At 44.3% G+C, this 13,556-nt stretch overlaps 1 long non-coding RNA gene across 1 annotated transcript; it reads left to right on the forward strand.

Moving 5' to 3' along the window:
* The first annotated feature begins 11,099 nt into the window (after positions 1-11,099).
* LOC125412953 (uncharacterized) lies at positions 11,100-11,980 on the forward strand. Its single transcript, XR_015735203.1, has 2 exons — positions 11,100-11,435; positions 11,663-11,980. It is a non-coding gene; the product is annotated as an uncharacterized LOC125412953 (long non-coding RNA).
* Positions 11,981-13,556: the final 1,576 nt, after the last annotated feature.

Below are 13,556 nucleotides of genomic sequence, written 5' to 3' on the forward strand. Positions count from 1 at the left end.
TCAGGTGATGAAACAGAGAAGGTGAGGTACGTGGGGATCAACTTAGAAGGTGAAAACTCTCAGCACAGTTATCCAGCAGGTATGGGTAGATCTGGTCGTGGAGCACAGACCTTGGAGGGCAGGTCTAGGAATGGCTCCCAGGAGAGGTCCCACCTCAACTGGGATTTAAAGGCTATCAGCTTCTTTGACAAAGTGGAAAAAGAACACAGAGGAAGGAATATGCAAAGGAGAGGATTGGGGGAATTTCAGAAAGTTTTCCCCTGATGACTAGACACTGTGGGATGATGGAAGGGGCAAGAAGTGGGATTCCCCAGAAACTTGCATGCTAAGCTGTGACAGTGATTTTCATCCTCCCTAATGCTGCGACCCTTTAATACAGTTCCTCATGCTGCGATGACCCCCAGCCACAGAATTATTTCTGCTGCCATTTCATAATTGCGAGTTTGCTACTGTTATGAACTGGAATGCAAATATCTGTGTTTTGCGATGGTCTTAGGTCACCTCTGTCAAAAGGTAGTTTGACCACCCCAAAGGGATTTCAACCCAAGAGTTGAAAACCGCTGGCTTATGGGGTTTACATTCCCCCCTGCCCCAGGGAAAGCAATGAGGAGCTACTACTGGGAATCGTGTAAGCAACCATGTTTGTATTTTAGAAATCTCACTCTGGCTGCCTTGGAGGACATGATTTTGAAAAAGAAAAAATAGCAGACTAGAAGGCAGAGAGATCCTTGGAGAGGCCAGAAGCAAGAGGGGACAGCACCCTGTGCCCAGCACAACCTCAAGAAGAAGAGGAAATGAAATCAAAGTGTGTAGTAAGGGCTGTTCCTGAATGAGCTTGCTCATCTCTAACTTTCTAGGACTCGGCAGCTAAAGAAATCTGAGCAGGCATCTCACCTCCCACTTTTACCCGTCCCTCCTCCCACCTCCCACATTCTGTGAAGTCTGGCTGGCCCCTCCCACTCCTCCCCTTCTCAGGCGGGAGGCTTAGATAATAGGTGTGGCATCGGGCCCAGGCCTTCCCACCATCTTCCCCACCATCACATTCTGCTGCTCGAGCAGTTGGCCGCCTCCATGAGTGTTAATTGGAGAGACATCTGAAGTGACCAGACTGGTTCTGCAGCCGCCATGATAGACACGCTCCATCTGCTCCAACCAGGCACTTCTCAGCGCACAGGGAGGCCGGCCCGATTCTTTGGGCCCAGGGCTTGTTAGAGTTAGATTCCAGGGCTGTGAAGTGGAAACTGCTTTAAAAAAAAAAAAAAAAAACAAAACCAGAAAGAAAGAAAAGAAAAAGAAACTTTGAGTACACACCTTTTGGCTTGGTAAGGAGTAGGTTAAGGCCCAGTCTTGTCCTGGGTTAGGCACAGAGCTCACTGTCAGATTTCCTGACCAGTCATCTGCCTTTCGGTATGCGTAGGGTGTGAAGCTGCCACTGCACCGCTGTATCATGAGCTGGCCGATTTAGATTCCTTCTCAAACCATCCCTTATCTATGAAGCCACGGTGGCTTGACTTTAGAATGTCATTTTCCCCCAGCAACTATTAATTTCTCTAGCTTTTTAAACTGAAATCATTCCATTATGTAACAGGGGACAGTAGAAATCATCCGGTCTAATCGCTCTGGCATGTTTTAAAAATGTGCTTTGCTTAGTCTTGCTTTAGCGGCAGAGCGTTTAGCAGCTAATAAGACAGAGGCTAGGAACGGCCTGGAAAGGAGACCGCTTGGGTGGTCGGAACTCTGAGCAAGTGATACTGACAAGGACAAGCTCCCCTAACTTCCCATGCATCGTCTGCCCCAACCGTTCTCACAACTCCACTGCCACCCAGCCCCCTCCTCTGTCATTAGTAGGGTTGACTAATAAAAAATAATGAAAATATACCTTCCTTGTTTCAAGCCCTAAAATCTCCTAGTAGAATCTTCTACCATGACCTAATCTTGGTACAGAACTCCCTAGTTACCAACACATATGATACATATGCTGCAAAGCAATTTGTATACGCCCATTTTGCAGAGAAAAGAGAAATAAATCGCCACACGGGCAATAAGTGGCAGGGCTGAGACCCTCATCTCCAGGTTGTGTTGCCCATTCCAGAAGCAGTCATCCACTGAGCCTGGCAGTAGCTGTTCATCCTGGAAGCAATAATGCAGGGTCAGGTCATCTTCTGAACTAATCATGACTAACAGAGAAACCCCGTTGCTAGGCTGCAGCATTTACAAATAACACCGAGCCGTTGTTGATTGTAGTTCATCAACAGGGGAGATGGGAGTCATTAAGGAGGCCAACTCGGGACTTGCAATTAAGTAGGAGCAAAAGTACTTTGAGGAACTAACAACAGGAGAAAGAAGTCGGACTTTTGAAAGTCACAATCTACTTCCTCGGAGCCTGAGAAGGTAAATATGTTTAGTTAGACCGGCCATGTCGAAAGGATGGAGACATAACCGTGTATGACCGACAGTGAATTCTAAAAAGGTCTACAGATTGAATAGCATGGGATCCAACAGCTGATCCTGGTAGGACCTGGTCGCCTACTGCACAGAGGCAGATCCTCTCCACCTATGTGAGAGCGATAAGACCATTCCTGCAGAAGGCTCAGAACGAGTCATCCCTTCTGTGCTCCAGTGAGCACTTTCACAGTAGATAAAATCTGCTATCACGGTCCTGATGGGAAAGATGTACTGTTTATAGGAGAGGGCTTTGAGTGCATCCTGATGGAGCCTGGTTTTTTTTATATTGTGGCAAGTAAATCACTTGACAAATGACAGCTGCCTCGTTCTTGGAAGCAAATAACAACGTTCCCATGTTAATAATAGTGAGAAGGCAATAAGAAAAACAGCAATAATTATTCATGTAAATATTATATTAAAATAACTATTATTACTTTAAGGGCAGCACATAAAAATAGCTTTTAGTCTGCAGCATCCCCATACATTATTATCACGTTTGTTTCCACAATACTCCTAGGAGGTAGGCAGGAATCAGAAGAGACTGGGCGGGCATGTGCTAAATCATACAGTGAATTAGCAACAGAGCAGCCATGATTTGTGGTGAAGAGAGTTTAATGATTTGGACCCACTAAGTGCCAATGAGAAGGGATGCTGGCTTCCTCTGGAAGGGTGACCTTGTGTTTGTCTAGCTAGACCGATGCTCCTCAACCTTTCCTTTGATATAGGCTATCATGGTGTGGTGACCTGCAATCATAAAATTATCCCATTGCTACATCATAACTATGATTTTGCTACTCTTATAAATTATAATGCAAATATCTGATATGTGACCCCGGCGGGGTCGTGACCCACAGGTTGAGAAGCACTGATCTAGACCATTACACTGAAAAGTCACACTGTTGTATGGGAAGCCCGAACCCCACCAGTACATTTGTACGGGTTGAGTGTAGCACCTCAAGGGGAGAAAGCCTGGGCCTTGCATATAAAGCAAACAGCATTCATAGTTACCTCAGTCTTGCCTATGCAATAGAAGTTACAGAAATGATGAAGAAGAAGATACATACTTCTGAAATGTACAGCTTAGCATAGATCTCTGAGGGTTGGTATTGTCAACAAAACAGAATCTAGAATCATCTAAATGATGGGCCTCCTGGACACAACTGTTGAAGGATTAACTTTTTAAATTATTTGTTTATTAGTTATTTTGGATTATCTTGATTATATTATATTAAATGAGGTGGGAAGACTCACCCATATTCCATATTGGGTTTCATGGTCTAATTTGATGAAGATGACTGACCAGGTCTCTTCCTCAAGAGGGTACCAGATCTCATTACAGAGGGTTATGAGACACCTTGTGATTGCTGGGAATTGAATTCAGGACCTTTGGAAGAGCAGGCAGTGCTCTTAACCTCTGAGCCATCTCTCCAGCCTGGGAAGATTGACCCACTAAATTGAATTTAAAGCAAACATCTTGTTTGTGGGTATCTGAGTGAGGTCTCAGAGCTAGATTGAAACATTACACATGCAGATCCTCATGAATTTGATAATACCACAGAAGGGGTACAATGCCCTGCCCTGAGATCCTGGACTGTATTATAGACAGAAAAAGAGAACTGAGCGTCAGCAGGCATTCATTTGTTTTGTTTTCTGGTTGTGGGTGGATATGACGAGCTGCTTCAAGTTCTGACTCACTTGACTTTCCCACCACAAGGGACTATACCCTTGAACTATGAGCCAGAATGAGCCCTTTCTCCTTTAAGTGGCATTTGTCATAATAACAGAAAAGATGACTGAGGCAAGATCTAAGGTCATAGTTACCCCTCCACCTTGTCTACCTTCTCTCCTTTTTCTGATGCATACGCTTTGATGTCCAATACATTACCTGTTTCTTCTCTGATTCCTTATTCAAGCCATAGAAAAGTCTTGATAGTTGTTGAATTTGTGTGTGTGCGTGCATGTGCATTTGTGTGTGTGTGTGTGTGTGTGTGTGTGTGTGTGTGTGTGTGTGTGTGTTGGGGGAATGAGTGAATGTATTGAGAAGACATAACTGATGAAAGACAGGAGACTCACTGAAGGTAGCTCATAGTTGAGATAACCAGTTAAGACCATGGTCTTCATTTTTTCTGACCAGGATACTCACATATATTTCTGTGGAAAATTAAAGAACAAAAAAAAATACAGAGTATCAATGAGGTAAAATAACAAGCCCCAAAACATCATCACTTTAAGATGCTGCTTAATGAATTTCTCACCACTGCTGAGGCCTGGGTCTGGCAGCACTGCCCATGGAAAGACAACCAGCTGAAAGATGCCCATAATGTGTGTCAGCCAGCCTGGGTTTGCAGGCACTACCATTTCAATCTAGTTATGGAAGGTCTGATTTTGTTCCAACTCAAATATCCCAAGTATGCCATTTGCTTTACACTGAAAGGCATATTAAGAATCTCCATGTGCAGATCCTTGGGGCAGGTACCCAGTGGGCATGGCCATCAATCTGATCGATCAACCTCATTCTAGAGGTGTTTATTGTTTAAAGAACAATATAATAAAATACAAATAAGCAAATACAACTCGAGTATATTAGTTGGCTATTAAAGCGTAAACAAGCTACTACCCAACTTAAAGCAACACCAAACGGCTACCATATTGTTCTGGAGGGTGGCATGGCTTCCTCCTTCCAGAGACGCCAGAAGGGTATATTCTGCTTACTTCTCTCATCTTCTGGGGCCACCCACCTTCTCTGACTCCTATCACCTTGTCCCATCTTCAAAAACAGAGGCAAAGCATCCCCCTCTGACCTTCTGCCTTCTACCTGTAAGGACATTTGTGATTGCACTGGGCCTATCTAGTAATGCAAAGTAATTTCCTCATTTGCAGATCCTTAACCTAATTACACCTGCAGATCTTTTTCTAGGTATAAATCACGTATTCAAGGTTTCAGGGGATGATGATGCTTGTGATAGCGGGTGTCATTATTCTATTTACCACTTAAAAGAACAATTAGTGGCTTGGAAAGCCCAATAGAGGCAGTTGTGAGAGACTTTTCCTGGGAACACACACACACACACACACACACACACACACAGAGCCCCACTCATCACAGAAAAGGAACCCAAGACAAACTAAAGTAACAATTACACCAAAGTCTGACTTGATGAATCAATGAGTTTGTCGGGACTACTTACAGGAGTATTGGTGAGGGGTTATTTGTAGAACCAGGAATGACTCAAAAGCAGCTGCATTCACGAGAAGCGCATCCCGATACCAGAACCTCACTAAAGTCGCAGCCCTGGAGATCTCTGCAGGGTTTTAAGGCAACTCAACAAAGCCAAGGATCTCCTTTCTAGCGGCTGGAGTGGTTCTAGAGAGTCTTGACACCCCACATTTGTTACTGCCTGTATAACCTCTCTGGGGTCTTGTGAATCTTGCATATTTTGTCTTTCTCAGATGTATGAAGTTCATATGCTGAGGCTCAGTAGCCTCTCCCCTCTCCTCTGGAGGGAATGTTTTACTTGGAAGGAAGCTGAGAATTCCAGTGCAAGACTTGGGATCAAGAAGGTTGTCACAAAGAGTGTGACACTTGTACTACCTTGAAGGATCGGTAAGATTTGGTTGGGCAGTTGAACAGAGGGAACAGATCCTGAAATGTGAAGAAAATACAAAACGTGTGGGGATTGTATCCAGGCAACAGTGAGGAAGACCGTGAGTGCCCTCTGAAACCATTTGTATCCTGTGGCCCTTTGAATGAGAATGGTCTCCATAGGCTTGTACATTTGAATGCTTGGTCACAGTGGTGGAAGTGTTTTTGAGGATTAGAAGGATTAGAAGGTGTATCACTGGAGCAGGCTTTGAGGTTTCAAAATCCCACATAGTTCACAGTCTCAAGATACAAATTCTCAGCTACTGCTCCAGCACTAGGCCTTCCAGCCTGTCCGCTGTCATGGACTCTAACCCTCTGAAACCATAAGCCCCAAATTAAATGCTTTCTTTTATAAGATGCCTTGGCCATGGGGTTTTTGTCACAGCAGTAGAAGAGTGACTAAGAAATGTTCTCTGTACAGAAGCAATGTTATGGGAATATTTCATCTTTCTGAAAAGTCATTCCAGCAACAGCGAAGACAATGTCCAAGAGAAGCAGGTAGGGCAAGATGGCTATCTGGAAGTTGCGTAATAGCCCGTGACAACCCTAGCAATGGGACAACAAATGTGGGAAAGATTTACACACTGAAGCTATGAGTGTGTCAGGCTCTGGCAAGTCATTGCCTGTAGATGGTGAGAAAGCAGGAAAAGGAGTGAGAAACCAGATATGCAAAAGGAATAGCGTGATTTGGTGCCCTAGCTTCAGTTGCTAATTGGATAAACAATTAGTTAAAACTTGCATGGGAAAAGGAGCGGATCTGGGGGAAGAAAGTGAATGAAATAAACTTAGCACATCTGCTGGGCCCAAGCAGCAGAGCAGGGCTGGGGTGGGGGATGGGTATTGAGAGGGAAATGCCAATAAGAAGGTGGAGTTTTAGATCCTAAAGGACCAACATCTCGATGAACCTGAAGATGAACCTGAAGAGATCAGAGCCTTCATCTGGCCGTCTCCTGTTTTGTTTTTTGTTGGTTTGTTTTGTTTTGTTTTGTTTTGATTTAAGGGTTATGGCTCACAGCATCTCTTAGATGAGTTGCTGAGAACAAATATCATCCTTTGGCCAAAGTTCTGGCTGTTAGGTCTGAGCCGAGTTTGACAAGAGAACCAGACCCCCAAACATGACATTTCCTTGTGTAGATCAAGGGTGCCATTGTGGGTGCTATCTTCAAAGAAATCCCCAGCAGTGCCATCTGTGTCCTTGTGCCCAGAGACAGCTTGTGCAGGACTGAGGCCTATGGAGAGAGGCACAGAAGAATTTGTTAGAGACAGAGACATGTCCCTGCATGTGAATGCATGCGGACTCTGCGACATCCCTGCCTCAACCACATTTCCTTCCACTTAGAATTTGCTAGCTAAAGGGGCAAAGGAAATATTTACTGGAATGTTAACAGAATATAAGATATCTTTAGAGTGGATATCTGAACCTGTCAAGATTTAGACAAATGCTATCCATCTGAAAGTCTCCCAAGATTCACCTTCACGAAAATAGCATTCTTTCCTTCTATTGCCTTATTTCTTCTGTGAGTCTCTGCCTGTAGTGACGATTATTTGCATTATAATCATATGCTTATTTGCATTATAATCACATGCATATTTAAAGTCCTGTCCTCATCACACCCGGAATTTCCTGACAGCACAGATTCCATATGATTGATTTCTGTGATCCCAGTAGCATCATTCACCTGGCTATATACTGTCATTCTCCCATATATTCGTGATGACGCAAAAAAGATACTTGATGAGTACTTAAAAGCTGTCTATGGGTCCTTTCCCTACATCTTAACAAACAGACTTTGTGGGACATTCTCAAGAGTGCACATTAGCTATTACTGACCTCACCAAGGGTCTCCCCCGGATACTTTTTGAGTAGTCAAACCCAGTCACTGTTGAAGTCAGGGGAGGTACTGTGTAACTTCCAGTATGGACACTTAGAATAATCAGTCTTGGGATATGATTGTTCTGAACAAATACCGAAAAATGGGCCATGAGAGCTTGCTGACAAGTTGTCTTTGGCCCAGGTTAGACGTGGAGAAACTCCCCTAGACTGCTAAGAAAAGAAAATCTGAGCCTAAGCAAGGAAATCTGGGTTGACTGAACAGACATGTGAGTCCTGGCTTCAGGAGAAAAGCAACTTGGTTCAGCGGGTCCTGCAGGGGAAGACTCTAGGCCCCGTTACCAGGCATCAAGGAGTGTCTGATTGTCTCAGAGACCCTTTCCCCATGGCTCTCATTATCTTCCTTCCAGCTTCAGCTAGCGCCACCTGCTCAGAGAGGTCTTACATCACCATCAAATCTTTCAAAGCACCACGCCAACCCGCATGATTTGCTACACCCGTGGAGAACATGAATCTACAGGTTTGTTTCTATGCTTGCTTCTTGGTTCTCCCATCACAACGTAGGCACAGCGTGGGGACTCTGTCTGTCTGGTCGCATTCTTAGTCAAAGACCCATAGCCTTTTATTTGTGACAGTCCATGGAGGTGACTATTATTACCCCTCTTTTGGAGGTGAGTCACATGACTGTGCTTGGCAGAGCCAATGCCCAGCTCCAGGTCCAGCGATATCGAAGTGCATTCTTTCCCAAAGACTCTCGTGCATGCTGTACACAAGTATGACAAAGTCTTGCCCTCGATGAGACATGGTTGGTGAGACTTATTTTCTGCTGTGATCCTGGCCGATGAAAATGGGTGAGCTGGATCATTTAATTACTTTCTCCTTATTCATGAAAATTTAATGTAGGTATACAATGAAATATGATCACATCTACTCCCAACATTCCCCCTACAAACTTCGTGTGTGTGTGTGTGTGTGTGTGTGTGTGTGTGTGTGTGTGTGTGTGTGTTTAATAACCCACTGTGCTTGTTTTTTGGTCAATTTGATGTTAGAGTTGGGACAAAGGAACCTCAGTTGAGAACATTCATTCATAAGACTGGACTTTAGACATGTCTGTGAGGCCTTTTCTAGATTGCCCACCCCATTGTGGGTAGTGTCACTTCTGTGCGAGTTGTATGAGACCAGGAGAGCAATCTTCCCTCTGCCCATTTGAAGGGGCTCATTTCTGTCACCTCCTCAACTCAGGCTCACCCCCACGAGATTACCGGGAGTCTGTAGAGCCAAGCTGAGAACAACATCCATGAAGGACCTACCTTGTGAACCCCAGATGTAAACAGCACCCGGGAATGCATGGTGCAGGAGAGTTTCTCTAAACTCATAGAGAAAATGAGCCCCCATCCTACCTCTCTGTCATCTGTAGAACAGGCCAGACAGCAAGAAAAGTCAAAAGTGACTTTGTGTATGGTAGACACAGGGATATTAAAGCAATGTTTTATTTGTACTCCATAAAGCAAACTTCTTTATCCATAAGGCAAGGAAAAGTCTGTGTTGTGCTTGGGTTTTTGGTTTGTTTGGGTTTTTTGTTTGCTTGTTTGTTTCATTTTGATATAACTAGTAACTATTATTTTCTCCCTTAGATTCCAAGGCATTTTATGGAAAATCCATGCTTCCCAGTTTCTTAAAAGTATCCAGGGTCATCCTATGGCCTCATATTGTGTGAACAACCCATGAGGGAGACAAACCAGGCTCTCCTTTGTTCTTTCAAGAAGACTCCACTTTCAACAAGGAGCTGAAGAAAAATTTTGGGTAAAATTTTGGCAGACGAGAAGTTAGGAGCCCAAGAGATGCCCACATGCAGAGGAATGTGTGAGTGGAGACTGAAACTCAAGCCCAGCTCTCCAGAGACTCGGGCTTTCCCTGGTCTGCACACACCTCCTCAGCCATCCTACCACATAGAAATTCGCAGCAGCGCCTGCTCTTCTGCCGGGGCTCCTTCCTTCTTCCTTTCTTCTACCGATTTACATATTGCTAAATGATGAAATTATACAGCACATAATTCCACAGCAACTCCGCTGCTTTAAAAAAAATTTGGGAATGGAGTAATTAGCCAGAAAGGATTCTCAATTAGACCGTGGGTTCTGTTTCTAAAGCAGTAAGTGGGGGAAAGATTTAAAAAAAAAATTGTCTCCTGAATATATTGCCATAAGACGCTTGCTGCCTGAGAGGGCAGAAAGAACGGCGGGAGCTGGGACACCACACCGACTTGTTCTGGATGTCAAGGCTGAGAAGGCAGCACCTCCAAAGAAGGGCACCTTGCTAGGCTGAGTATTCTGAACTCTTTAGGAGCCTCAGAAGCAGGTTTTTAACTTTCTCTTGTCTTCTGTCTCTTCTCTTTCTTTCATCACCAGGTGACTCAGAGAAACCTGGTGTCTGTCCCTAAGGTGGACCGTGGAAACTAGAACCCCTTCCCTTCAAAGCAAGACACAGAAGCTAGAAAGGCCGTGTTCTTGCTGTTTCCTTTCTCTCTGAAGCCCCTCCTGTGACAAGTGTCTTGTCTGCACCTGCAAAGAAGGAATGGTACACAGAGCGACCTAAAGGAGTCTGACCAAGTCCAAGCCCAGTTTCCCCTTCAGTCTGTGACGACTCTGTCAAAGTCTTTTGTCCAGTCACGTTCCGACGTGGTTGTCCATTCTTCTTTGAGTCTGTATACGAGAGTTTTTTTTCTCGGCATTTGGTGTTCACTTCCAAAGACTCCCACAGCACAGACACACAGAAATGTTAAGTGTTCTTGCTGTGTTTGTCTCCTATTACCTGTCATTTGTCAGAGCAGTGCCATTCTGCCCCTCATGACTGACAAGGAAAGGCTGACCCCTTAATAATTTGAAGCTAACCTCCTATGTTAGAGTCTCTAGCACCAGGGTGGAGAGTCGAGGTCCCTGTTTGATCCTTGTCCATCTTCTGTTTCCTTTGCTGTTAGGAGCTGGAGTATGTGGATTTGCAACTGAACTCTGAGTCAGTTCAAAGGAACTCCGGCATGAAAGCAGACCGGATGGTAGTCTGGAGAGAAGAGAGACCACAATAGGGGGCGGGGAGAAGGGTGTACAGGAAGTTGGTGAAAAGGCAGGTGGGGGAGACAGACAAGAATAGGGTATGCATGAAAGTGGCAAAATGAAACCCATTACTTTATCCGTGAACTTTAAATCCGATTTTTAAAAACCTAAAATGAACTCTGCCCTCAGCCGGCTTCAGAAGGGATTTTTGTTTACAATAAGAAGTTGATATTTCAAAAGTGTACAGTCTTACAACCTCCTGCGTATGGACCAATTACTTCTCTTCTTTTCCTTCTTCCTTCTCTTCCTCCCCTCCTCCCTCCCTTCCTTCCTTTTCCTCCTTCTTTTCTTTCTTTGCTGTACTAACCAGAAATTCTTTCTTTTCTATTACCATAGGCAGAGCAGAATGTGTTGGAAGGATCCTTCTGAAATATGAGTTCAGCTGGTGTGGGATACGTTACTTTGCAAGGTAACATTCCATGGTTTCTTCATATGCTGGTATTTCTATGTGCACGTGAAGAGAGTTCTCATTTCCCCTGAAGGTGAAAAGAAGCGGCACTTAGTGATGGAATCAGAGAAGGGGGTGTTTGTGGAGAGGATGTAGTATGAGCGATTCCTGCAAGGTGGGCACCAGCCAACTATGTCAATAACATCTGATCTCCAGATCTGATGTATCTGCTATTCCATATCTCTTAGAGCCTTTGTTAGCAGAGAGAAAGGATGCCAGGCTGACTTCATGCTGAATGAAGACATGTAGAAGGATGAAATCATCCTCTGGAACTGGGTGACAAGGAAGACAGAAGAGAAAACGGAAGTAGGACTCTCGAGAGTCAAGTGACAACTCAGAAGCATAAAATTTGTTCTTCCTCTAAAATCTTGCAAAGCAGTGTATTTATAATTCTATGAAGGGGTAGAGACTTGGTGTTCTGTTTGATTGTTTGTTTGTTTTGAGGTACATAGTCCAGAGCAGCATTTTATTTTTTCCCTTTGATTGAAAATAGATTCTTGTCTCAATAGTGTGTCCTGACTGCAGTTTCCCCTCCCTCTACTCCTCGCAGGCCCTCCCCACCTCCCTTCACATCTGGATTCCACTCCCTTGCTGTCTCTCATTAGAAAAGAACAGGCTTCTAAGAGATAACAACCTAACATAACAAAATAAAATTCAGCAAGATAAGAACCACTGAAGTTAGACAGGAAAACCAAAGGAAGGAAAAGAGCCCAAGAGAGGGCATAAGAATCAGAGACACACTCGCTTACCCACTCAGAAATCCTAGGACAACATTAAACTGAAAGCTATAGTATGTATACCGAGGACCTGGTGCAGACCCACGGAGGTCTTGTGCTTGCTGCTGTAGTCTCAATGAGCTCATAGGAGCTTTGCTCATTTGATTTACAGGGCCTTGTTCCCCTGGTATCTTCCATCCCCTCCGGGTCTTCACTCTGTCTCCTCTTCCATGGTGTTTTCTGAGATGACATCCCATTTAGAGTTTAGAGTTCCAAGCTCTCTCTCTCTCTCTCTCTCTCTCTCTCTCTCTCTCTCTCTCTCTGTCTCTGTCTCTCTCTCTCTCTCTCTCTCCTCCCTCACTCTCTCTCCCTCTCCCTCTCCTTTTCTCTGTCTCTTCCTCTCTCTCTCTCTCTCTCTCCTCCCTCACTCTCTCTCCCTCTCCCTCTCCTTTTCTCTGTCTCTTCCTCTCTCTCTCTCTCTCTCTCTGGGTAACATCTGGCTGTGGGTCTCTGTATTTGTTCCCATCTCCTGCAGAAGGAAGCTCACTGATGATGGCTGAATAAGGCACTGATCTAAGATTACAGTGAAATAGCAAAATATCCTTAGGAGTTTTATTAATGCTTTTTTTTCTTCTTCTAAATACTACAATATTTTGTATTGCTCTAGATCTGTGGGCTATCTAGTCTCTGGTTTTTGGTCACCCAAATAGTGCTAGGTATGGGCTCCTGTAGTGGTATTTCATTTGTATTTTAATAAATAAAGCTCACCTGAAGTTCAGAGAGTAAAACAGCACTGATCAGCCTTACAGACCAGGCAGCGGTGACACACACCTTTAATCCCAGTAGCCACACTAGTTTGCCATAAAATCTGGGAGATAGTGGTACATGCCTTTAATCCCAGCACTAGAGAGGAATATAAAATGGGAGGAGTCAGCTCTCACACACAGACTCATTCTGCGACTCCTGGAGGCAGGATCACTTTTTTTGAACTAAGGTAGAGGTAAGAGCCAGCGGCTGGCTGCTTTGCTTTTCTGACCTTCAGACTGAGTCCCAGTTTCTGTCTCTGGGTTTTTAATTAATTATGCTAAAGGCTCCATCTCCTGGAATGGGTCTTAAGTCGAATCAGAGATTGGTTGGTTACTCCTACAAGTTTTATGCTACCATTGCCCTGGCATATTTGTAGGCAGGATAGCATTGTAGATCAAAGGTTTTGTGGTTGGATTGATATATACATCCTATATGTGTATACACACACACACACACACACACACACGCACACACACTCTTTTTGTGTCTTGAAAAGTAACTGCCCATAACAAAGACACTAGAACCACAGGGGTGAACGTTCTATGTAGGCTTGGCGCTT

The sequence above is a fragment of the Myodes glareolus genome, chromosome 2, assembly GCF_982192425.1.
Source record: "Myodes glareolus chromosome 2, mMyoGla1.1, whole genome shotgun sequence".
NCBI classification, from domain to species: Eukaryota; Metazoa; Chordata; class Mammalia; order Rodentia; family Cricetidae; genus Myodes; species Myodes glareolus.